Here is a 25574-nt window from a genome sequence, read left to right as displayed (position 1 = left end):
AGACTAAGTGTATCTGGTATAGATGAGAATTACTGAAGGTAGAATTTTTTCCCTCTGAGTTTTTTGAAACTTCTTAAATGTGTCTTGTGTTCTCATATTGCTTTTTGAAAAGCAAAGGACGTTTTGAAAACACAAAATGCAGTGAGCATGGGTAATCCTTAGGAAAGAAATAAGATTGGAAAGTGAAAATTTCTTTCTGGTACATCATGAGATGGCCGAAGGACACTCATGTAAAATATCTTTCCATTAATAAATTGACTCAGGTCATTGGAAAAAAAAAAAGTCATCGTTTTCCCCATAGAACATTCCAGCTGAGGCTTGAATTCTAGGTATAGAGCTCAGCTACAACCTATATAGTCTCTTGATTTTCCACGGGAAGAAACTGCAGCCCAGAGAGAGGGAGGGATGCTGCAAACCTCCCCACTCTCAGGAGGCAGAGGGGCGCACCCTTGGTTCTTCACCCCAGCTTCACAGTGCTCAAGACACTTGCATTAGCCTACCATTGGGCAGAATCATCTAATACAAAGACCATTTTATAATGAAGCACTGAAGATCTCGTATAATTTATGGAATACTACGTGTGTGTGGGTATCTGTGTGTACCCAGTCTTATCCAGCTTTTTTGTGGCCCCGTGGACTGTAGCCCTCCAGGCTCCTCTGTCCATGGGATTCTCCAGGCAAGAATCCTGGAGCGGGTTGCCGTTTCCCCCTCCAGGGGATCTGTCTGACCCATGGGTGGAAACTGTGTCTCTTGCATTGTGGGCAGCTTCCACTGGGGAAGCCCATGGAATATTACGCAGAGGTGAAAAAGGGAATGGTTGTCTGGATACAGATTGGTTCTCAGTGCCTCGGTTGTTTGCGCTCGTGATCATGTAGGTGACTGGGAGCTGTGGTTCGCTGCTCCTTCCCAGTATACAGAAGAGTGTTGTACTGCACGTTGCTGGCTCAGGAAAGGCTAAGAGTTCAGAATCTGAAGCATCGTTTCTGCTGAGTGCATATTGCTTTGGCACTATTGTAAAGTCAAAAAATTGTAAGTTGAGCCATCATTAGTCAGGGACCATCTGTAGATTGTTACCAGCTTCCAGTTATACAAGCAACACGTGAATATGTTTGCTTTTCATAAAACTAAAAATTACAACTAATATTAACAACCGCCCTAGTCTTGTTTGTCTCTTCTCCCCACCCTCCCATTCCTTATTCCGACTTCACTGTTGGGAGGTCTATTTGTCTTTCTTTAGGACTTTTAAATACAGTATTATTTAAAGATCATTAAAACCCTTACTGTGTCTTTAAAACCCTTACCATATCTTTTTATCTGCACTGGGGTAAAAGACTAAGTTGCTAGATACCTAGAGACCCAACAAGAATTTGGTTTTAGAAGAAAAGCCTTCAGCTCCTCCTTAGGCGGTAGTCCGGGATACCTAGTCCAGGACTTTGGGCTGCAGTCTTCCACGTGGCCACGCAGGGTCCCAGGCCAACAGGGGCTTGTCATCTTTCACGTGTAGCCTCTTAGGTCAGTCTGGTCACTGCCATTTCAGCCGGCAAGAAGGGCAACAGGGTGGAGAAAGAGGGCCAGAATTTTCTCCGAAGCACACGTGGCTGCAGTGGCCCACTCTCACCTCCCGCTGCCGGGAGCCTTGGTCCTAGCCAGCCTGCCTGAGAGGAGGAGGGCGAGGGGAGGCGGAGCACAGCCTGGAGGGGAGACCGGATCCGGGCGGGCTGTTCTCTGTTTGTGCTACCTCACCCTTGTGTGGTCCACCTCTGCACGTCGGAGCCTTCCTGTTACCGTATGTCCACATATATATCCATATGTATAGCGCGTTCCTTAAATGACTGTAGGCTCCTCCGCACCGAGAGCCTGCCCCTCTGTTTAGCAATTATCTTCTCAGTGGATAGCCAGCTGGTCTCCGCCTTTTGCTCCCCGAATCAGTATCACAGTGGCTGTGTGGCACGCTGCTCACTCTGACTTGTGCAGGGTCTGTCTCCTGTGGGAATTGGGTCATCACCCTTGTGTCTTTAGTTTGGATGGCCTTTGTTAAACTGCTTGCCAACCTAGTGGATATACCATTTCGTTTTCCCTTGGGCTTGGAGAGACCCGGTTTCCCTACAAAGGCTGGTGGGGCCATTTTTGCATCTTACTAGGGGATAGTAACCACTCCTACCCCCCAAAAAAGAAAACAGAAAAATGAAACACTCGGATGAAAGTTCTTTAGAGAAATGTTTATTATTGAGTAAATTCATTAGAGCAGAACACTTAAAAAAATAAATAACTACTCAAGTTCTTGGCTTTGTTTTATAGCCAGCATCTAATACTGGGTTACCCAATTTAGTAACAATTTAAAAATCTGTGGTTGAAGATGATGGTTAAAGATGAAACTGGATTATTTAAAGGAAATGAAAGTTACCTTTTGATTTAGAACCAGCTGCCTTAGAGCAAGATTGCTTTCGAGGAGTTTATGATCGAAGGAATGGGATCCCTGTATTTCCGCTATGGATTTGCTCAAATCATGAAAATAGTTATGTAGATTAGAGGGAGTCCACCTTTCACGGGCAGAAGGGGAGACCTAGTGCTATGCATTAACTTGCACTTAGTCTGATACAGGAATACATCTTGAACTTGCAGAAATCTATACCATTTTTGTCAACACACTTTTACACCAAGGTCATATGAAGTATAATATGGTTGAAATGGTTATTTCTTTAATTATAAGATGATGTTTATAATCATCAGCGTTTGTTAGTATATTTATTTCTGAGTGTATTTCCTTTTAAATCTTATATTTCGTTTTTGAAAAAAGACTAATTTCTCCAAGTCAAGGGTTATTGATTTAACTGTAAGCATTTCTGCCCCTTCCTCTACCATTCCCTTCCCCCAGCCATTATCCAGAAACTTCAATGTATTATTACTTTGCACTACTAACCAAACTAATTTTGTCCAGATTGAAAGGTTATAAAATTTCTACAATTCAGGCTCACAAAAGTAAGACAGCACATGTGAATTCAAGAAGCTGTTAGTTATGAAGCACTTTTCCTTTCTGAAAGGAAAGTAGTTTTAAGCTTCATTGAACGGATCTATGAAAAAGGTTGAGTATTATTTTACAATAATTTTAGACTTTCATGGCTGGAAATTAAATACAGCAGTTTTAGAGGTATATTTTACTTGAACTTTTACAAGCTTAGGCCATATTTTTATTAAAAAGTCGGACTCAGCACCTTATATGGAGTACAATACCAGATGTGAGATACAGGAGAGAATGCTAGGGCCACCTGCTTACTGTGTATTAAAAACCTGTGTGGCAGCTGATGCCATCTAAAGTGACAGGGAATAATTGTGAATTATTAGACTGTATCAGAAGAGTAAGGCTCAGTAGTGATGGAAGATTCCGGGATTTCCATCACATCTTACTGTGTGTTTGGAAAAAGCTTGGGTTGAAATGATATCCCTTTGCTTTGAAAACAACAGCAACAACAAAGAAACGAAACAAGTGCGAAAAGCAGCAGAGGCTCTGTGGGCGCTTCCACGGGGAAGCGGGAACTGGGAAGGGGCTAGTGAAAAGGCGCACTTAATTTGATGGACTCGGTGTGGCAGGCACGTGGCAGGGTTCTGATTTGCAGGTCTTTCCTCTGTTGAACATTTTTCTTCTTGTTCTTTCCCGTTTCCTAACATTTCCCATCTTCTTTTACCTTTGCTTCATTCCTGCTTCCCTATGGTTTTTTTTTTTTTTTCTTTCCTTTTTGTTTTTTCTAATTATTCATTTATTTTCTCATTGGCTGTGCTGGGTCTTCATTGCTGTGCAGGCTTTTCTCTAGTTGCAAAGAGCGGGGGTACTCTTGAGTTGCGGTGTGCGGACTTACCGCAGTGGCTTTCCTTGTCGCAGGGCACAGGCTCTAGGGCACCCCGTCTTCAGTAGTTGCAGCGCGTGGGCTCCATAGTTGCGGCTCCCGGGCTACAGAGCACAGCCTCTGTAGTCGTGGTGCACGGGCTTAGTTGCTCTGGGGCATGTGGGATCTGCCCAGATCAGGGATCGAGCCCGTGTCTCCAGCACTGGCAGGCAGATTCTTTCCCGCTGAGCCACTAAGGAAGCCCTCCCTATCCTTTCTCTTGCTTTTAATGGGAACAAAGCTTCCAGTTCAAGGTTTGAACAGAGTGGAAGACCCAGGAATCTGCAGGTGCAGGCATGCGCCTGGAGCAGTGGTCTTTAATCTGGGGGTTGCATTTTGGGGTGTATGTGGTGGACAGTTTAGTTTTTAGACCCTCAACTTTCATCGGGGCACTTCCCTGAAATTGTTCGCCTGAGCAAATGCCTATGGTTGGGGATCAGGCCTGTTTTATTCTCCCGGCCTTCCCTTCATAACTGCCCTTTTCATCCATTCAAAATCTGACGATGGATGAGCCTTGTCTGAGATGGAGCAACCTCTGGGGTGGCAAACAAAGGGATGGTGTGAAATATTGGTCTCAGAAAGCAAGCAACACGCTGGGTAGCCATTCCTGTTGTATGTCAGCTGGTTTCCAATTCTTTAGAGTAAACTGAAGGCAGGACTAACTAATCTGTCAGCTGAAAGATCATTAAAAATACCTTTCGGTGATAGATAAGGGTGTGATTTTTGACACATATGTTGGAAGGAATTTAAAGAATTGAGTGACACTGCTATAATAAAACTCCTTCTGTTGCCTTGTACTAATGTATGTGAATAAGGTTTCTTAGGGTTTACCCCTGAAAAATGGAAAGTAGGAGTAGAATTGATTTTGATCCCTGTCTCATTCTAAGAGTAAGTAATATTCATTCACAGATCCAATTAAAAAAAAGAAGACACATTCATCTCTGAATGAGTTGTTTTTTCAACGGATTTGAAATTTATATGTGTAATATTTCTATGAACATTTGAAGTAGTTGTATTTTGGTCAGTTATTTACTATCGATAATGGTACCTAGAAATCAATCCACAATAAAAACATTTTAGTTCTTAGAGCTTATGGTTGTGGAAAATAAAATAATTAAAATGTTTGTGTTTACATAGTTTTAAAATCTGTAAACATGTAAATCAGGGAGGTTAAGACTCTCAAACATAAAATGATTGTTAAGGTGAAATTTTGAGGGTAAAGTAAAATTTTGTTGAAGGAGAAAATGAATGAAAACTTCTGACTAAAAAGTTTATTTCTGTACTTTTAAAACTGATAATAATGGGTAACTCATTGCTATCGTACTTCAATTCCTTTGAATACATTTTAAAAAGAGCCATGTAATAGTTTTATTTAAAATGTCAGTGTCTACTCAATCAGAAATTCCATCTGTTGGAACTACCCAAATTTATATGTCAAGTTAAAAATATGCAAAGCTTTCATAGTTGGTTTTTTTTTTCCTCTCTCAGTTCATTTGACGGCATGCAAGCCCTAGGTTCAAAGATCACTGCTTTAGGGTGCAAAGAATTCCATGTGACATGGTTAGCATTTTTTTTTACCACATCATATTGGGTTCAGATGGGCTGCTGGGTCTTGAGCAGCAAAAAGTTCTCCTAGGAGAAATAATAAAAAGAGAATCGTGAGCAAGTCTCGGTGCTGTTTTATGGTAATTTTCAATTTTCATAACTTTGCTGGAGAAAAATATATCTGTATGGCGTTCAGGGATACTGTCACTTGAGTGAGCCTTTTAAGGGCCAATCTGCCCACGTTCCCTTTTCCTCAAAAACTCACAGGCTTTACATTCCCCAAATCTTGAAAGTCCCAACCCTTAGCACACCAGAGAGGATAGCCACTTGGCTCTTACCTTTTCCCCACTTGTGCCATGCCACGTCGGATATGGGAGAGCACACGTATCCATGCCACGCCGGAAACGGCAGAGCACGCGTATGCATGCCACGTCGGATACGGGAGAGCATGCAGTATCCATGCCACATCGGATATGGGAGAGCACGCATATCCATGCCATGCCGGATATGGGAGAGCACGCGTATCCATGCCACGTCAGATATGGGAGAGCACGCGTATCCATGCCACGGCGGATACGGCAGAGCACGTGTATCCATGCCACGCCGGATATGGCAGAGCATGCGTATCCATGCCACACTGGATACGGGAGAGTTAACGAGCCTTTGCATTGTACAGTTTTGGCTCATGGGATTTGGGGATTTTTGTGGCAATGAAGAAATGGCAAGTGTTGATATTAGTGGCGTGGCATAGCTTGGTGGAAAGAACAGTACAGAGACCCTGGGGCTCCATTTTAGCCATCCTTGAATTGCTTTCACTTTGGTAAGGCCCCAGACCTTTTCCCTTTTTCCTTCCCTGGTCTGTCAAACTTACAAGTACTTGATTAGCGCTTCTTTCATCCCCCTCTTGTCGGGAAGCTGAGTTACAGGCTCTGTAGGGCTTGGTAGTCAGTTGTGAGTGGGACAGTCACCCAGGCTTTGACTGTGAGGCAGGCAAGCTCACTGCAGGGAGCAAGAGGGTGAGAGATGCACCTGCCAAGCGTTTCTGAACCAGGGAGGCAAAACATGAAATTTGAAAGAGTACGTAAATTCTTAGAAGGTTTTGTGAGGGAAGACAGATCTGCTTGTAAAGCACATGCAAAGATGTCATTGACCACCAGGGAAATGGAAGTCACAGCCGCAGCAAGTTACCATGGCTATTCTGGAAAAGACAAACAGTAATAAGTGTTGTTGAAGATGTGGAGAAATTGGAACCTTCTTATACTGCTGTCAGGAATGTAAAATGGTTGCAACATCTTGGTAAAGTCTGGAGGTTCCTCAAAAGATTAAGCATAGAGTTCCCATATGACCCTGCAGTATATATATATATGAGCTTCCCTGGTGGCTCAGATGGTAAAGAATCTGCCTGCGATATGGGAGAGTTGGGTTCGATCCCTGGGTTCTGAAGATCCTCTGGGGGAGAGAATGGCAACCCACTCCAGTATTCTGGCCTGGAGAATCCCATGGACAGAGGAACCTGGTGGGCTTACAGTCCATGGGGTCAGAAAGAGTCGGACACGACTGAGCAACTAACGTTTTATCATTTGACCCAGCATTTCTACTTCTAGGTATCAACCCAAGATATATATATATGTCCACATAAGAACTTGTATGTGGATATTTGTAGCAGCATTATTCATAATAGCCAATGAGAAAGCAACCCTGCAGATGAATGGATAAACAAAATGTGGTCTGTCCATACAATGGACTTCCCTGGGGTCTCAGATGGTAAAGAATCCTCCTGCAGTGCAGGAGACCTGGATTCAATCCCTTTGTATGAAGATCCCCTGGAGGAGGGCAGAATAGTATTTAGCCATGGAAAGAAATGAGGTACTGATATGTAATATAGCATGGATGAACCTCGGAAACATCATGCTAAGTGAAAGAAGTCTGTCACAAAAAATTGCATATTGTATGATTCCATTTATGTGAAATGCCCAGAGTAGGCCAATCTATAGAGACAGAAAGTAAAATTAGTAGTTGCCAGGGGTTGGCAGTTTGGGGAAATAGGAATTGATTGATAATGGGTATAGGGTTATTTTGGGAGGAGCTGGTGGTGGTCATGGTTGTGGTTTAGTCGCTTAGTCGTGTCTGACTCTTTGCAACCCCATGGACCGTAGCCCTTCAGGTTTCTCTGTCCATGGGATTCTCCAGGCAAGAATACTGGAGTAAGTTGCCATGCCCTTCTCCAGGGAATCTTCCTGACCCGGGAATCGAACCCAGGTCTCCTGCATTGCAGGCAGATTCTTTGCCAACTGAGCTGCGAGGCAAACCCAATAAAAACGCTCAACTTTGAGAATATACTAAAACCCGCTAAATTGTATGTTATTTTCAAAATGCTTGAATGCGTTTCTTGGTTCCAGTTTTCCTTTCCGACAACCTTCTTCTAGGCCTGTGCACCAACTGTTTGGAAGTGTCCCCTTAGCCACCATCCTGAGACATTACTGTCTCTTCTGTTATGTCCCCTCTTCACAGATGCCATGAATGCTAAGTTGCTTCAGTGGTGTCCAACCCTTTACGACCGGATGGACTGTAGCCCTCCAGGGCAGGCAAATTCTCTACCACTAGTGCCACCTGGAAGCCCACACAGTGACAGCCTCCTGTTTGGCTTACTCCCTGGTTTTGCTTCCCTGGTGGCTCAGATGGTAAAGAATCTGCCTGCAGTGCAGGAGACAAGGGTTCAATTCCTGGGTCGGGAAGATCCCCTGGAGAAGGGAATGGCTACCCTCTCCAGTATTCTTGCCTGGAGAATTCCCCCTGTTCTGGGGTCACTCAGTCACATTTACTTTATCAGGTCTTTGAAGTCTCCTGAAACCTGGAGGATTACCCCAGCCTGCCTTCGCCATAGGCGGCACTGACATTTTGAGGAATCCTGGATTTGATTCGGACAGTTTGGGGCGGGAACACAGCACATGTGATGACATGTCCTCAGAACAGCTCACCAGGAGGCACAGGCCAGGCGTCCTGTACTTGCAAGATAGACTTCATCCCTTGGTGAGCGTGGTGTACACAGAGTGCCATTTTCCTTTTGTATCAAATAAGTAATGGATGGGGAGATGCTTTGAGGCTGGTATCAAACTTTCACCTAATTGTTTGCTTATGACTCTTGTACGCATCAGGTGGCAAAACAGCAAACTTGTAACTCATTCCTTTGACATTTATTTGTTGACATTCAATGTAGGAAATAACCTTCTCTCTCGTTCTTTATCCGTTTATTTATTTGTGTCATTACACACGTGTGGATTTCTGTTTGATTCAGTGGTTTATAATGTACTGCATGTCATTACTTACTTTGGTGCTCAGAGTGCCCCAGATTTGCCCAGTGGTACCCCATTCAGGGTAACTCTCCGACTCCTTTTGACAGACCACACTACATTTCTTGAACTGTTTGCTTTTTTTTCTGGCACAACAAGAATCAACTCCTGTTTAAAACCATGTTGTCTGTCTTTATGTTCCTGCCTATCCCAGGATGCTGTAGCTTCTGTATGAGCTCTGTTGCTTTACCCTTCATTTTGCCGTCATTCATTTCAGGAAATCATATTTATTTTTTAAAGGGCTGTATTATTATTTGCAGCTGAAGTGTGATGAATAAAATGGGTGAGCCCCATCAAGGTGACGTGCCTTTCCTAAAACCTGCTTCCCCACGATCATTCCTGTGGTCTTACCCTAAACTATTTCTCCCTGACCTTCTGGGGAAAGTGACTGGTGGGTGAGGAATCTATGAGGGAGGAGAGGTTTTTTGTTGTTGTTAAAATTTATTGATTTTTAATTGAAGGATAATTGCTTTACAATATTTTGTTGGTTTCTACCATACAGCAACATGAATCAGCCATAGGGGAAACCATTCACATGTGTCCCCTCCCTCTCGAGCCTCCCTCCCTCCTCCCACCCCATCCCACCCCTCTAGGTTGTCACAGAGCCCCAGTTGGAACTCCGTGAGTCACACAGCAAATCCCCCCTGGCTCTCTATGGTACATATGGCAATGAGTATGTTTCCATGCCACGCTCTCCACTCCTCCCACCCTCTCCTTCCCCCACTGTGTGCACGTGTCTGTTCTCTCTGCGTGTCTCATTTGCAGTCCTGCAAGTGGGTTCATCAGTACCCTCTTTCTAGAGTCCATACATATGCGTTACTGTGCGATATTTGGTTTTCTCTTTCTGACTTACTTCACTCTGTATAACAGGCTCTTGGTATATCCACCTCATTAGAGAGTGTTGCTAGTTTTATAACGGACTTTTTCTTGGGAAGGGGGTGAGCCTTCTGAATTTTATTTTTATTCTTTATGCTTCTCTGTCTTTTCCAAATTTTGTGCCATAGGTGTGCATTACTTGTGGGGTAAGAAAGAGTACTTGACCTTTTGAAACAATTGTTTGCTGAGATACTTACGGGTTATGCAAAAATAGAATTCCCATAAGATTCTCACCCAGATTCCCCTTATGTTAAGATCTGAAACAGTCATAGTACATTTATCAAAAGCAAGAAGTTAACTTTGGTGCAGTTATTGTACCTGGGGCTTCCAAGACCACCCCCAGAGTCACTGGTTCCCCAGGAGGACACACAGGACATGCAGACATACTCATGGCTGTGATTTATTGCAACAGAAGGACCCAAAACAAAATCAGCACAGGGAAGGGGCACGGGGGGAGCCTGGAGGAAGCCAGGCACAAACTTCCAGGAGTTTCTCCCCAGGAGTTCACACAGTGGGCATGTGCGCTCAGTTGTATCCGACTCTTTGTGACCCCAGGGACTGTAGCCTGACCGGCTCCTCGGTCCATGGGATTTCTCCAGGCAAGAATGCTGAAGTGGGTTGCCATTGTTTCCTCCACAGTTCACACAGGACACACTTACTTCCCCCAGCAATGAGCAGTGGCAACGGATCCAAAATCCTGTCTACCACTCACTAGATACCCGGAGTTTTTATTGGGGGCTGATCATGTAGACACCCTCTGCCTGAAAGGGGAAGTTACTCAGTCGTGTCCGACTCTTTGTGACCCCATGAAGTAGTCCATGGAATTCTCTAGGCCAGAATACTGGAGTGGGTAGCCTTTCCCTTCTCCAGGGGATCTTCCCAACCCAGGGATTGAACCCAGGTCTCCTGCATTGCAGGCAGACTCCTTACTAGCTGAACCAGGAGGGAAGCCCTATGCCAAAATTTTAGATTCCCAGAATGAATGGATTAAATAAAATGTGGTCTGTTTATACAATGGAATATTATTAAGGCATAAAAACGAATGAGGTGCTGATAGGTGATAAAGCATGGATGAACCATGAAAACATTATGCTACGTGGAAGAAGCCAGACACCAAAGACCATGTATCGTATGGTTTCTTTTATGTGAAATGCTCAGAACAGACGAATCCATAGAGATCCAGAGTAAATGAGTGGTTGCCAGGCGATAGGTTGCCGAATTGGGTCGTGCTTACTAACGGGTAAGTGGTTTCTTTTGGGGGTTGAAATGAAACATTTGGGGGATGAAAATGTTCTGGAATTAATGGTGATGTTTGTCTAACTCTGACTGTACTAAGACCACTGAATCTCACACTTTAAAAGGGTGAATGTGTGGCATTTCAATTATATCTCAATAAAGCTGTTATATCTAACAAAAAGATAGGTGGTACAGAAATTCAGAACTGTATGTCAGAAATGATTTACCAGGCATGTACTCTTTAAAAATACAATATAATAAGCAAACATCTCTCGATGAAAAGTTATTTCCACATCTGGAAGCAGCAGAGAGAGCAGCTTGACAGACCACGTAGAATAGGGGCTCTAACCAAACACAAAGAGTCAGACAGGGCTGAAGAGCAGCAGCAGCCACGCACAGGTAAATCAGCTGTGCAGAGCGCAGGGGTTTGGGGTTGGGGGCAGAAAGAGGGAGCTGTTGGGGTGTGCAGCCCAGAATTTTCCTCTCTGTGCCCTTATTTGAGCTGTAGAGACACAGCCTGTGTTACAAGGTAGGTTGCCTACACTCCTTAATGACATGGGACCACATTTCATTCCTCTTTGTCATATCCTGTCTCTGAGCCCTCAGCACAGAACCTGGTCAGCATTCCATAAATGTCTGTTGAAATAAAATGAAGTAATTTTTCTGTCAACATATCCACCATGGGGAGAGGTGAAAAATTGAGAAAATGAATAGAATGTGTTTAACTTATTTTCACACTCATTTTATTGAAGCTCTCTGTAAAAATAAACCCATGTGGACGGTAATTGATTGAGTGATAATTTCTAAGTAGCAGAGTGTTAAAGTAGGTAAGTGCTTCCTACTGCGGAGAAATTGCCTGGCTAGAATCTGAACCGCTGAGGTGTTTATTTTAACACTGGGAAACATTTATTACTCTAAATTTGTTTCCATTCATACACAGCATCTATCATGCCAGATGTGGCATGTCTAAACTAGACATGGTTTGAAAAATGCAATAATCCCCGTATCAGGTGAATTTCTAAGAGAAATAGTTTTTCCTTTTTATTTATTGCCTGTCCCTTCAGCTTCTTTTCCTTGTAAAATAAAGCTGAAGTTATGATTTGACTTAGTGTATTTGAGCTTGAAAAAGAGCTTATGATTAAAATTTGAATATCTCCAAGTGAAACTTGAACTTGGGTGTGTAGTTAACAATGAGACCTGAGCAGCTTTCCCCCAGCGCATGGGGCTGACTCACCCTCCCCACTTCATGAATTCAAACTTTGTCTTAGGTGGCCCACTGGGGGAGGAACTTAGCTTTCCAAGAGGGCATGGTTTTGGAGTTGGATGAGCCTGGCTTGAGTCCTGCTCCACCACTGACTGCCTGAGTGACTGTGGGGAAGTCACATGACTTCTCTGTGCTCAGTTTCCTCATCTAAAAAACCAGGAAGAATTATGCCTACTCAGAATAAGATGAAATCAAAAACTAAATTTGATCCCAGGTGCTCCATGGAAGTTTACCCCTCCCCCGACAATTAGTGAGCATCCCAGGTGGCGCAGTGGAAAAGAATCCACTTGCCAATGCAGGAGACGCAAGACGTAGGTTTGATCCCTGGGTCTCGAAGATCCCCTGGAGGAGTCAATGGCAACCCACTCCAGTATTCTTGCCTGGAAAATCCCATGGACATAGGAGGCTGCCGGGCTACAGTCCATGGGGTTGCAGGAGAGTCTGTAGGAGAGTCAGACACGACTTGAGCAACTGAGCACACACACACACGCTACAGATATTACATAGAAGGCACACGTGTGCGCAAATGACCGATGCTCACACATTCTTGTCCTGCTCATTCTGACCTGAAACCTGCCATACAGAGGCAATAAGAGTCGAGCCACCAGCCCCACGGGAAGTCCATTCCAGCGGACTTCAGCCTTCTCTGGGAATTCTCAGCCAGAGAAGGCGGCTGGCGAGCAGGGCTCCTGAGCAGGGTCGCTGGAGAAGTGGGTGTGTTATAGACCTTTGGCGCACACCTGGCCCCCTCACTGGAAGGCCAGCCGCACGCGGGCAGGGCCTGCCCTCTGTCTCCCCGTGGGCCTCTGCTCGGATGTACCCCCCCACCCCACCATGTGGTTTCCTGACACCGCCTCGCCCCAGGCACCCTCCTTGGCTCACGCTTCTTCCTGGTCTCCAGATTTTGTTTACTGTTCCCTCTAAAAACGCAAACTTAAGATCAGGGGCTTGTTGACTCTCACACCCGGCACGGCAGGGGCCCAGGAGATATTTGCTGAGCGAGTGCGTGCATCCACAGATGCATTTTGGGCTGTTTTGATTGTTTCCCTCCATCCTCGTGTGTTTTTATTCGAGGTGGATGTTTCCAACCTCACTTTTGCCGGTCCCCGTGGTTAGGGAAAGCGTCCCAACTTTATATTTCAAGGAAGGCTTCTTAGCCAGTAGCTATGTTTGGAATTTCTTGTCATTTGGAGATGTATCAAAAGTTCCGCATGGATTAAATAATTAAAAACATGAAAAAGGAGAAGACAGGATGTGGAGAGTTAGCCATGCTTTTGGTACGAATTCTTAAGTTTAAGGGTATTGAGTGAGACTTTTATAGAAAGTTTAATGAAAATGTGGAAAATACAGTAATACATTAAATATGTGTGTGTGCACGTGTGTTAGTCGCTTAGTTGTGTCTGACTCTTTGCGACCCTGTGGACTGTAGCCCACCAGGCTCCTCTGTCTGTGCTATTCTCCAGGCAAGAATACCGGAGTGGGTTGCCATTCCTTTCTCCAAATAAATAATAATTAAAAAAAAAACAACACCCAGGACCCCAAAGTAATTAACAGCCAGCTACCAACTTGGATTTTCAGGAAAAAATAAGACAAAACAGGGCCATTCTGATATACAATGGAATATCACCCGGTCATTATAAAGAATGAAATAATGCCATTTGTAGGAACATGGATGCATCGTACTAAGTGAATTAAGTCAGAAAGAGAAAGACAAATACCATATGATATCAGTTATAGATGGGATCTGACGTATGGCACACTTGAACAGAAACAGACTCGCAGATATAGGGGGCAGACCTGTGGTCCCCAAGGCGAGGAGAGGAGGGGAGGGAAGGACTGGGAGTTCGGGGCTAGCAGATGTGAACTGTTTTGTGTAGGATGGATGAACACCAAGGTCCTCCTGTACACAGGGAACTAAGTATCCTGTGATAAGCTATAATGGAAAAGAATATTTAAAAAGGAATGTCTGTATGTAACAGGACTTCCCTGTAGCTCAAACATTAAAGAATCTGCCTGCAATGCAGGAGACCAGGGTTCAGTCCCTGGGTTGGGAAGTTCCCCTGGAGAAGGGCATGGCAACCCACTCCAGTATTCTTGCCTGGAGAATCCCCTGGACAGAGGAGCCTGGCGTGCTACAGTCTGTGGGGTTGCAAAGAGTCGGACACGACTGAGCGACCAACAGACGCACATGTAACTGAGTCACTTTGCTGTACAGCAGAGATTGGCACAACACTGTAGAACAACTGTGCTTTAGTTAAAAAGAATTAAAAAGTGAAACAGGGCCACTCTGCTTTGACTCGGGGAACTTGTATGATGCGGCAGACACGTGGGCCCCCGAGAAGCCAGCGTAGGGCAGAAGGCAGAGAGCCCCAGGAGGTTCAGGGTGGGCAAGCAAAGCAGGATGGATGCTGGGGCCTTGGCACTACAGCTCACAGTTTCCCCCAGGCCCTGCCCAGCCTGGCTGATCTCACCCAGGACCTGGCTGGCCTCCCTCAAGTACACGCAGATAAAGGCACAGATAACGTGCATTATCACAGCGGTCTGAGGGACAGGGCTAGTGTGACGCGAGGGCATAGCAGGGAGACGGAGGTTCTCTATGTTTCTCCCACCCCACCTCTGCCCTCTCTCTTCACATCTCCACCTTTGGGATGGGGTGGGAGGGGAAGAATCGTTAAAGAAAGGGAAGGAGAAAATGTCCATAGGGTTATCGTCCATTGTCCTGTTCTGGAGGATCGCTGAAGCAACCGTGTAAAACTGGAATACCTCGTGTGCCTGGGTATGAGAGGGCAGTTTGGAACAAGAAGTAGGCCATCTTGGACAAGGTTTTCAGTGAATTCCTGTATCAGTGTGAAGACTTTTAAAAACCTTGTTTGGCCTGTTTTCAGTACAGGCTCCCTTGCTTTGCATGGCACCGTGATGATTGGAATGGGTGCACGTCAGAACAGTGACCTCACTTAGCCTGGTTGGTGGGGACACAATTCCTACATGGATGAGCTTCCGTTTGCTTGAGTACCATGCAAAGTAGAGGGACTTCCCTGGTGGCTCAGACAGTAAAGAATCTGCCTGCAATGTGGGAGACCCAGGTTCTATCCCTGGGTTGGGAAGATCCCCTGGAGGAGGGCATGGCAACCCACTCCAGGATTCTTGCCTGGAGAATCCCCATGGACAGAGGAACCTGGTGGGCTACAGTCCACGGGGTCACAAAGAGTCATACACGACTTTGCAATTACACACGCACACATGCAAAGTGCAAATGGCCTATATTAATAAGTGAATATATTTAAGGGAATCAAAGTATGATACCCTGTGGGAAAAGTGTATGGGTTGTATCTGTGTGTGTGCGTGTGTGTCTGTGTGTGTGGTTTCACGTCCTGGTAAATCTGAGTTCCTTTGCTCTGGTTTTCTGATTGCAAAATGCATTAGCCATTTCGTGCTCTGGCTCATACCCACCTCATAACTGGAGGTGAGGGAACATGATGCCTAGATGTGGTTTTCTCTTAACTAGGTGATTATTGGTGGCGCTATTTGGGCATTGCTGTATTTTTTTTTTCGTTTTATTTTTCTTTTTGTTGCTGTGGGGACTGTGTTATGTTGCCTGATGATATACTTCCTAGAGCGGGTTATGTTCTAATGCTTTTTCAGTGTGTTAATTGGGTCTGGAGGGTTTCAAAAAACTACTATGAGTATGGGAAATGTTATTTATGTCTCTCTGACCCATAGAAGCTGTAGTATTCACTTGTAATCTGAGACAGATTCTATTTTAGAAAGTCTCACCTACGATTATTGCCATTTGTCTGTCTTTTAAAACTGAAGCTGTCCCCAGTCTAAATCCCAGCAGTGCTTGGTCACCTCACAGGTCCGTGTGACGCTGTAGGAGTCCCACCAGGGTGTCCTGGCCTGCCTGGTCTTCCATGTCAGTGACCCAGAGAGTAGTGGTTTCCAACTCCTATCAGACCCATACTTCTCTCTCTTTTTTTCATAAAGCAGATTTTTTTTGGAGATACAATTTACAATTCAACACTGAAAGTATACAGTTAATTCAGTGGGTTTCAGGATATTTGCATGTGTGCAAACATCACTACAACCAAGTTTCCGTTTTTAACCCCCCACCCCAGAGAGAAAGAAACCCTGCACCCACTGACAGTCACTTCCCGTCCCACCCTGTCTCTGCCCCAATTCCAGCCCTCGGCAACCTCTCTTTACTTTTTGCCTCTTTCTGTGTGTTAGTCGCTCAGTCATGTCCGACTCTTTGCGACCTCAAGGATTGTAGCCCGCCGGGCTCCTCTGTCCATGAAATTTTTCCAGGTAAGAATACTGGAGTGGTTTGCATTTCCTTCTTCAGGGGATCTTCCTGGCCCAGGGATCGAACCCCCATGCCCTGCATCGTAGGCAGACTCTTTATCGTCTGAACCACCAGGGATTTGCCTAATCTGGATATTTCACAAAATCATAACATGTGACCTTCTTTCATTTAGCTTCTGTTTTTTTTTTTTTAATTATTTATTTTTAAATTGAAGGATAGTTGCTTTACAGAATTGTGTTGTCTTTGGCTTCTTTTGCTTAGCATAAGTGAAAGGTTCATTTATGTTGTACCATGTCCATACCTCAGTTTTTTTACAGATATTCTATAATGCCATGTTTAACCTCTTGAAGTTAAATTCATAGACCATATAACCAACCTACAGACATAGTTTTAAAAAGTCAGTGTAATGTTCTAAGCATAATAAAAAGAGAAGAAAAGAAGCAAATAGTTAAGGTAAAGTATTATGCATCTTAATATATATTCATATCTGACTGTTGAAGAAAACATACGAAGTAGTTAGACACTATGCAAATATGTTGACTGCTATTTAGACACATAAATATGTGTTGCATCAAATAATTCAGACACCATGAGTGGTATTGCCTTGGATGACAAGATTTTTCATGAGGGCAACAACCCTGTACTTTGGATTTTATCTTTCCTCCACTGATTTATATGGTGGTGACATCCTTGGAAAATTAAGACCATAATAAAACTGTATAGAAAGTACTTTTTGTTTTTATATAAAAATGCAATCATTTTCTAATGTCAGATAATTGTGAGCAGGTTTTGCATCTACCCTTGTGGCTCAACTGGTAAAGAATCCACCTGCAATGCAGGAGACCTGGGTTCGATCCCTGGGTTGGGAAGATCCCCTGGAGGAGGGAAAGGCTACCCACTCCAGTATTCTGGTCTGGAGAATTCCATGGACTGCATAGCCATGGAGTCGCAAAGAGTCGGACATGACTGAGCGACTTTTACTTTACATGCATGTGAGTAACCAGAGGGACATTAGACCCTTGTTTCAGTGGGTGCAAGAGTGGTAGCTCGCTGCAGGACAGTGTGAGGCCCTGGGCCCTCTGAGCACTAGATTCTAGTCATTGTGACCAGCAAAAATAAAGTCCTGAAATGTCCCCTGGGGGCCGTCCTGCACCCATGGAGGACCTCTTCTATAGGGGTCTACCTTGTGACACTGGCTTCATCCATGCGGTATCTCTTATTAAGCTTTCTTTCCCCTCGTTGAACTGTTCAAATTATTCGCCATGCTTTCACAGTCAGGAGGGAAGCTGGCACCTTCCTCTCGAGGGGTGGGAAGGGACGACTCTCTGTCTGATTCTCCCTGCCACCCACCCCGAGTCCCTTATGCCCTAGGGTGCCGCTGGAATTCCACTTCTGTTCCGAAATGTTGCTTGTCAGTGCAGTCCCAAGAGGCCACGCCTTCTGCAGCGCTCTGAGGATCCAGACAGTCTGCGTCTCCTTCTGATGCTCACCGCAGCTGTTGCTTTGACCAGGGCACCTTCCTAAGTGTCCCTCGCTAGGCCTGGTATGTGCCTGCCTCGGGTGGGGACCCAGGAAGCATCTGTCTCCACGGTAGAGAAGTGGGACGCTGTTACTGCAGCAGTGCTTAGCTTTCTCACTTGCGTACCCCTAAAATAATTTTGGAAATCTAGAAATCCTTAGCGGAGCGCTCAACAGCTTTCACCAAAAGTTTAAGTGATTGCAGAGAATATGATAAATGTTGATATTCAAAAGAGTAGCATCTCTTTCTAAAATTTCTCTAGTGAATTTATGTATAGGCCTACCTCACCCATTAACAAGTATTAATATATGAAACTCTCCTTTGATAGTCTTAATTTTATATTGTGGTTTTATCTCCTAGAGCTCATTTCCATTCCAGTTCCCTCAAAGAATTTATTTTTCTTTTTAAGAAAGAGACTGTTGGGCCTTGACTGTGCCTTATTTTATTTTTCTAAGTTATTAGTTGTTTTTGTCTGTGCTGGGTCTTTGTTGCTGCTCACTGGCTTTCTCCAGGTGCGGTGAGCAGAGGCTCCTGTCTAGTTGCCGTGCACAGGCTTCTCATTGTGGTGGCCTCTCTTGTTGTGAAGCACAGGCTTTAGGCCTGCAGATTTCAGCAGTTGTGGCTCGTGGGCTCAGCAGTTTGCCATGGTCTTAGTTGCCCTGAGTCACGTGGGATCTTCCCGGACAAGGAATCAAACCCATGACCCTTGCATTGAAAGGTGGATTCTTAGTCACTGGACCACCAGGGAAGCCTGCCCTCAAAGAATTTTATGCTCATCTAAAGCCAACATTACTTTGCCAACTAAGGTCCGTCTAGTCAAGGCTATGGTTTTTCCTGTGTTCATGTATGGATGTGAAAGTTGGACTGTGAAGAAGGCTGAGCGCCGAAGAATTGATGCTTTTGAACTGTGGTGTTGGAGAAGACTCTTGAGAGTCCCTTGGACTGCAAGGAGATCCAACCAGTCCATTCTAAAGGAGATCAGCCCTGGGATTTCTTTGGAAGGAATGATGCTAAAGCTGAAGCTCCAGTACTTTGGCCACCTCATGTGAAGAGTTGACTCATTGGAAAAGACTGTGATGCTGGGAGGGATTGGGGGCAGGAGGAGAAGGGGACGACCAAGGATGAGATGGCTGGATGGCATCATGGACTCGATGGACGTGAGTCTGAGTGAACTCTGGGAGTTGGTGATGGACAGGGAGGCCTGGTGTGCTGCGATTCATGGGGTCACAAAGAGTCGGGCACGACGGAGCGACTAAACTGAACTGAAAGCATTTTTATGCTTGAAAGTCTTATTGGTCACACTAGTCTCTTTCTCTGCAACAAAAACATGTAATTGTCTGTGAACATAAAGCTCTAAGAATAAATAAATTCTGGATTGAGTTCTCTTTGCAATTGTCAATGGTATACAATATATCAGAAACAAATACATTGTAAATTTTGACAAATGCTTATTAAGTATAACTAAATTTTTACTGGAAATCTATCCCTGAATGGAATGGATGGGATAATTTCATTCAGTTAGTTCATCTCTGGATGAACATGACTTACTGATAGAATAAGAGAGTTTAGCATTAAAATCTTTTTTTTTTCAAATGAGAAAATTTCTTGTACTTTTTTTATGTGAAAGTGGATGGGAATGGAAGGTTTTTTTTTTTTTTTTTTCTTATATAGCACTGTCACTCATTTTTTAAGAAATATTTTCAAGTTATATGCTGAAAATTACATTCCTCTCTCATCAGTAATTATTTTTGCTGACTTGTCAGTTAATAACTGAGGTCTTCCTTCAGTTTTGTTGAATACAAAGAACTGGAAACCACGTGATTTATGAAAAGATTTTTACTAGTCATTAGAATCATTCACTCTATTAACATCTGATCGTGCCTATGAGACTTCATTATGACTTATCAAATTGTTATTATTATACCTATTAATGGGTTTCTTAGATATACCTACTTTAATTTACTTGAGAATAGTTGAGAAAATTGAAATAGTTAATTTTCACACATCCTCATAATATTACACCCCTTGTAAACGAAATAATTTTCTTTTTTCCTATATTTTAAATGTACTTTCATAAGACACTTGAGGTGCAGATTTACCTCTTCCAATTTATGAGGTGTGTGTTAATTGCTCAGTCATGTCCGACTCCAGGAGTCATGTATGGATGTGAGAGTTGGACTATAAAGAAAGCTGAGTGCCGAAGAATTGATCCTTTTGAACTGTGGTGTTGGAGAAGACTCTTGAGAGTCCCTTGGACTGCAAGGAGGTCCAACCAGTCCACTCTAAAGGAGATCAGTCCTGAGTGTTCATTGGAAGGACTGATGTTGAAGCTGAAACTCTAATACTTTGGCCACCTGATATGGAGAGCTGACTCATTTGAAAAGACCCTGATGCAGGGAAAGACTTAAGGCGGGAGAACGGGATGACATAGGATGAGACGGTTGGATGGCATCACCGACTCAATGGACATGAGTTGGGTAAACTCTGGGAGTTGGTGATGGACAGGGAGGCCTTGCGTGCTGCAGTCCATGGGGTCACAAAGAGTCGGACAGGACTGAAGGACTAAACTGAACTGAAACAAATGAGAAATGCATTTTGTCCCATGAATGAAACAATGTACCCCCATCTTAAGTAGTTCGCTCGTATTTCTGTAGAAGTAAAGTGTTCTTGGATATCAGCTGGGTCATGGAAGAGGCAAGATTGATAAGTGAAGTTGTTTGCATTCCCTTTGCCAGTCTCTGGAATAAACCTGGCACAGGAACGGTGTAGCACGGATCAAAATGCATCATTTCTAAATGCTACAGTTTGCAAAATGTGTCTAAGATGGGGAACAATCTCTTGTGTATGGGATTTGGCTGAAAGCTCCCTTTTACTGACATCAGTTTGCATTACCCCTTCGCTATCCCTATGGTTGGTTTTTACATCCTGGCCTTTGCTACAGTTAGACCCAGGGAGGGTGAGAGGCAGCTCAGCTGGTAAAGAATCTGCCTGCAATGCTGGAGACCCTGGTTCAATTCCTGAGTCAGGAAGATCCCCTGAAGAAGGGATAGGCTACCCACTGCGGTGTTCATGGATTACTTCCTGGTGGCTCAGACGGCAAAGAATCCGCCTGCAACTCAGGAGAGCTGGGTTTGATCCCGGTTTGGGAAGATCCCCTGCAGAAGGAAATGTCAACCCACTCCAGTACCTTGCCTGGAGAATCCTGTGGACAGAGGAGCCGGACGAGCTACAGTCCACGGGGTTACAGAGAGTCGTACACAACTGAGTCACCAAGCACAGACAACACAGAGTGAGAGGTATTCCTTTTCTTGTCATGTGGAGGGAGACAGTAGTTTCAGTGGAAGTTTATATGCCCAGACTCCAAGTCCATTCTGAAACAGACTTGCTTTAGGAAAGAACGCAGATGGAAAGTTGAAGCTCTGGGGGATTTTCCTCTTAGAACTGTTCGTGCTTACATGCCCTCTTGGAAAGATGTTTGGCCCCAGTTAGAAGATTTTAGGACATTTTCAATCCTCATTAATCATGAGACTTTTGCAGCCATGGTGTGCGGTGTGTTCTAGAAACGCTTCAGAACATGTAAGACCGTTACGCTCGTTTGGAAGTTAGAGGATTTGTGCTCTTCCTGTCTCTTCCCCTCCCTTTCTTCTGCCCTTCTCTGTCCTAGAAGTTACTTAGACAATTGACAAGTGTGCTAAAATCGATCAGATCCTGAATTAAAATTGGAAGGGGCAAGAGGAGAAGCAGTGGTAGAGATACAACGGTCGGGGGAAAATACTGAAAGCATGGTGGGAATGAATAATGAGGCATAAAGGGCTTCCCTGGTGCTCGGTGGTAAAGAATCCACCAGCCATCGCAGGAGACTCAGGTTCAGTCCCCGATCAGGAAGATCCCACATGCCGTGGAGCAACTCAGCCCATGAGCCACAGCTACTGAGCCTGTGCTCTAGAGCCCCGGAGCCCCAACTATGGAGCCCCCTCACCCTAGAAGCCACTGTCGTGAGAAGTCTGCACGCTGCAACTAGAGAGTAGCCCCCACTCCCCACAACTAGAGAAAAAGCTCACGCAGCAACGAAGACCCAGCACAGCCAAAAAAAAAAAAAAAATCAATAAAACTATGTTTTAAAAGATGCACAAGATGAGGACTTAGATGTTCGTGCCTGAGGCTGGTCCCTTTGCAGAAGGCACTTGTTGTGTGCCAGGACTTGGTGAGGGTCCCTAGGCCACTGGGGATAACACAGAAGGAAACTTACTAGCTAGTGTTCCAGGCCCCCCATCCTCTGGTACTTGTGGGAGAGGTGACCTGGCACCGTGCTGGCAGGAAGTGAGTACATGTCCTAGGGAAGGACTCTGATTACCTCTTGCTCTGACTTCCTAAAGACAAGTGAGAGCCCTCTTGTTAGTGGGCAGCAGATGGCCTGGCCCTGAGCAATAGGATCAGGGTTATGGCTATTTATTGGAGAAGGCAGTGGCACCCCTCTCCAGTACTCTTGCCTGGAAAATCCCATGGGCAGAGGAGCCTGGTGGGCTTCAGTCCATGGGGTCGCTGAGGGTCGGACATGACTGAGCGACTTCACTTTCACTTTTTACTTTCATGCATTGGAGAAGGAAATGGCAACCCACTCCAGTGTTCTTGCCTGGAGAATCCCAGGGACGTGGGAGCCTGCTGGGCTGCCGTCTCTGGGGTCGCACAGAGTCGGACACGACTGAAGTGACTTAGCAGCAGCAGCATGGCTATTTATAGATGTTACCGTGAGCTCTCAGGAAGCAGAGGGGTGGCCCTTTCTGCTAGGACAGGAGACTTCTAGTTTCAGAGGGAGCTGGAGGAAGGGATGAACCTCCAGTCTCAGGTGGCTGGTAACCAGGATAGTCCAGAAGAGCTCATGGGTAGTTTTCTGATAACCCCACTTATGGCTTCTCTGGTGGCTTAGGCGGTAAAGAATCCTCCTGCCATGCTGGAGACCTAGGTTCTATCCCTGGGTTGGGAAGATCCCCTGGAGATGGGAATGGCTACTCAGCCTAGTATTCTTACCGTGGAGAATTCCATGGACAGACGAACCTGGCGGGCTGCAGTCCATGGAGTCCCAAAGAGTTGGATATGACTGAGGGAAACACACCATTTATTATGGTTAAAGTTTTTCCTTAAAATGACAAGCAGCAAATGGTAAAATCTGCTCTGTTAAACTAATTGCAGATTAAAAATGGAAGCACTTAAAGAAAAGAGAATTATTCTTCTGATCTTCATAAAAGAATGCTGTATGAGGGCGAATTGCACCCCCAGAAGCATTTTTACTCTATGAGTGTCATTGGTTGGCACTGTAGTGTATAACGTTAACTTTTTTAAAACTTAGAAAAAATTACCTATACCAAAAAATGCGGCATGTTTGGGTTTTTCCTGACTTTTACTTTTTAAAATGCATGTTTCTGAAATGTAGAAGGCTGTTCTCGCCTCTACTTTGCCTCATCATCTCTCCCATTAGATACCTATTTTAGGGAGTGGTGTTGACCATGAAGAGAAGTGAGAGGAACGAAATGAAGTGTAAAACCCTGTGAATGTCCTGGGAAAGAAAGAGCCCGCCTAAGGTTGCTCTTTAACAGGGTAAGCACACTTCAGGGCTAGGGACATTTGGCATCTTGGGTTTTAATTTTTACTTTGTATCAGAAACTGTGGAGTGTTTTAGATGTTAAGACTTGGGTAAACTTGAGCAGAGAAGAAACTTATCTGCTAAGGAGCAAGTTGGAGGGTAGAGCTCAGAGAGTCGAAATCAAATTCAGGTATGTCCCTGGTGGTCCAGTGGCTGAGGCTTTGGGCTCCCATTGCATGGAAGCTGGGTTCGAACCTTGGCCAGGGAACTAAATTCTACATGCTGAAGCTAAGAGTTTGCATGCTGCAATGAAGATAAAGATCTTGCTTGCCACATTAAGACCTGGTGTTAGCCAAGAAAAAAAAAATTTATTTTTTTAAGGAAAGAACGTGAAGGCAGACAGAACCAGTAGAGTCTGGGGAGAAAGCTCTGGGAATCTCTTGCTCTGCCCTCCCCACCCCCACCCCTAAGAGATTGTAGTTTCTTGGTCTGGGCAAGTCTCTGGCTTCCTCCCACCCAGACGTTCCCACAGGTTCCATCTCCTCCCACAGGAGGGAGGTGCAGGGGCTTGGCCAAAAAGCTGCCAAACTCATTCTTTTCTGTTGGACCCTGATGGGATTATGATACTGTTTAAGGACTAGAAAAATGAACCGAATTTTATAGATTTTTAAAAGTTTTTGAAATAAGTAAAATTTAGAGGTACATGCACTTGTGTTTATGTATGATCTCGTCATAAACAATGTACAAGTTAGCCTCTTGGTGCATAATTATTGATTAATTGATTGCAGACAGAAAGGCCTTTTCCAGGTATGCTACTGAGACCCTGTGCTTCTCCAAGTGGGTATGGTCCTCCTAAACTGGGCATGTAGCAAACTCCTTCAGGTCCAACATTTTCTGGGTCATTGTTAGAATAACACAGCTTAAATGGAATTTATTCACAGTGCTGTTATATCAATATATTCTTTATTATTTTAGGATTAGATTTCGGTGTATAACAAGAATGTTGTTATTGTCTTCAGAAGGGATTTTATTATTACCATTTGAGAATGGAGCTTTTATTCCTTCACCATCTCCATTTTCTCCTTCATTAACTAAGAGGCAAATTAGACTTGCATTTAGCTGATGTCTGCCAAATGTTATTTTTAGAAGCCTTCTCACCTCTTTCTCACTCCCTTGGGATTGCTTCTTTCTTTCCTTAGCTGTGTTTTGCCCTCTCAATCATGGCAATCAAAATCATTGCCCTCCCAATATTAGTTCAGTATGTAAAACCTCCTGTTTATTTGCTTTTGGCATAGGAAAGTCCTTGCTCGGTCCCCAAATCCAAGGAAAAATGTTAAAAGGAAAAGGATTCTGTATAGTAATAAATTTCTGTATGCGTAGCAACACTGTGAAATGGGTGGCCAATGGAGAAAAACATTTGGCACAATAGATACTAGTGAAAGTATTAATATTTTCAATAAACAAAAAGTTTTCCAGTTAAAAAGTGGATAAAGGGAGTGAATTCCCAATGGAAGCAGGTGGTCAGTCAAAATATGGGAAAACATCTGAATTTCATTATTAATAAATGTGGGGAAAGACATAATATCTTGCAGCCCAAATTGTAAAGATTAAAAAATTATTTGAGCAAAGGTGTGGGTGAAAAGGTATTCTCTTACTGTGGGCACAGAATTAATATAAACTTTCTGGTACATCTTGTGTAACACATGCCTTAAAGTGTACATATATTCTGATAATTCAGTTTGTAGGAATTTAAACCAAGAAGGCGCAGTGGGCACAGAGATTTAAATATATGTCTGCATGTTCATTTTTCCATTATGTATAATACAGAAAAACAGAGGAAGCCTCAGTGACTATAAATAATAGGTTAAATTTTATATGCATTTGATTAACTGTATAGTTTGTTAGAACTACATATAGAGCTGTTAAGAACAAGGAAACCCATAAGAACAGATCAGAAAAACAATACCCAGGGTATGACCCAATTTTTGTTTCAAAAAAGTAAAGAAATATGGTTTGTGC

General features: G+C 44.1%; 1 protein-coding gene across 3 annotated transcripts in view; it reads left to right on the top strand.

Annotated features, from left to right (window-relative positions):
* The window catches only part of HLCS (holocarboxylase synthetase), a 192822-nt gene that overhangs the window by 82181 nt on the left and 85067 nt on the right, over window positions 1-25574 (top strand). The gene's annotated exons all lie outside the window — the stretch shown is intronic.

The sequence above is a fragment of the Budorcas taxicolor genome, chromosome 1 (genome assembly GCF_023091745.1).
Source record: "Budorcas taxicolor isolate Tak-1 chromosome 1, Takin1.1, whole genome shotgun sequence".
Taxonomy (NCBI): domain Eukaryota; kingdom Metazoa; phylum Chordata; class Mammalia; order Artiodactyla; family Bovidae; genus Budorcas; species Budorcas taxicolor.
The sequence above is the reverse complement of the archived record's forward strand: the minus strand, read 5'-3'. Positions and strand labels throughout refer to the sequence as shown.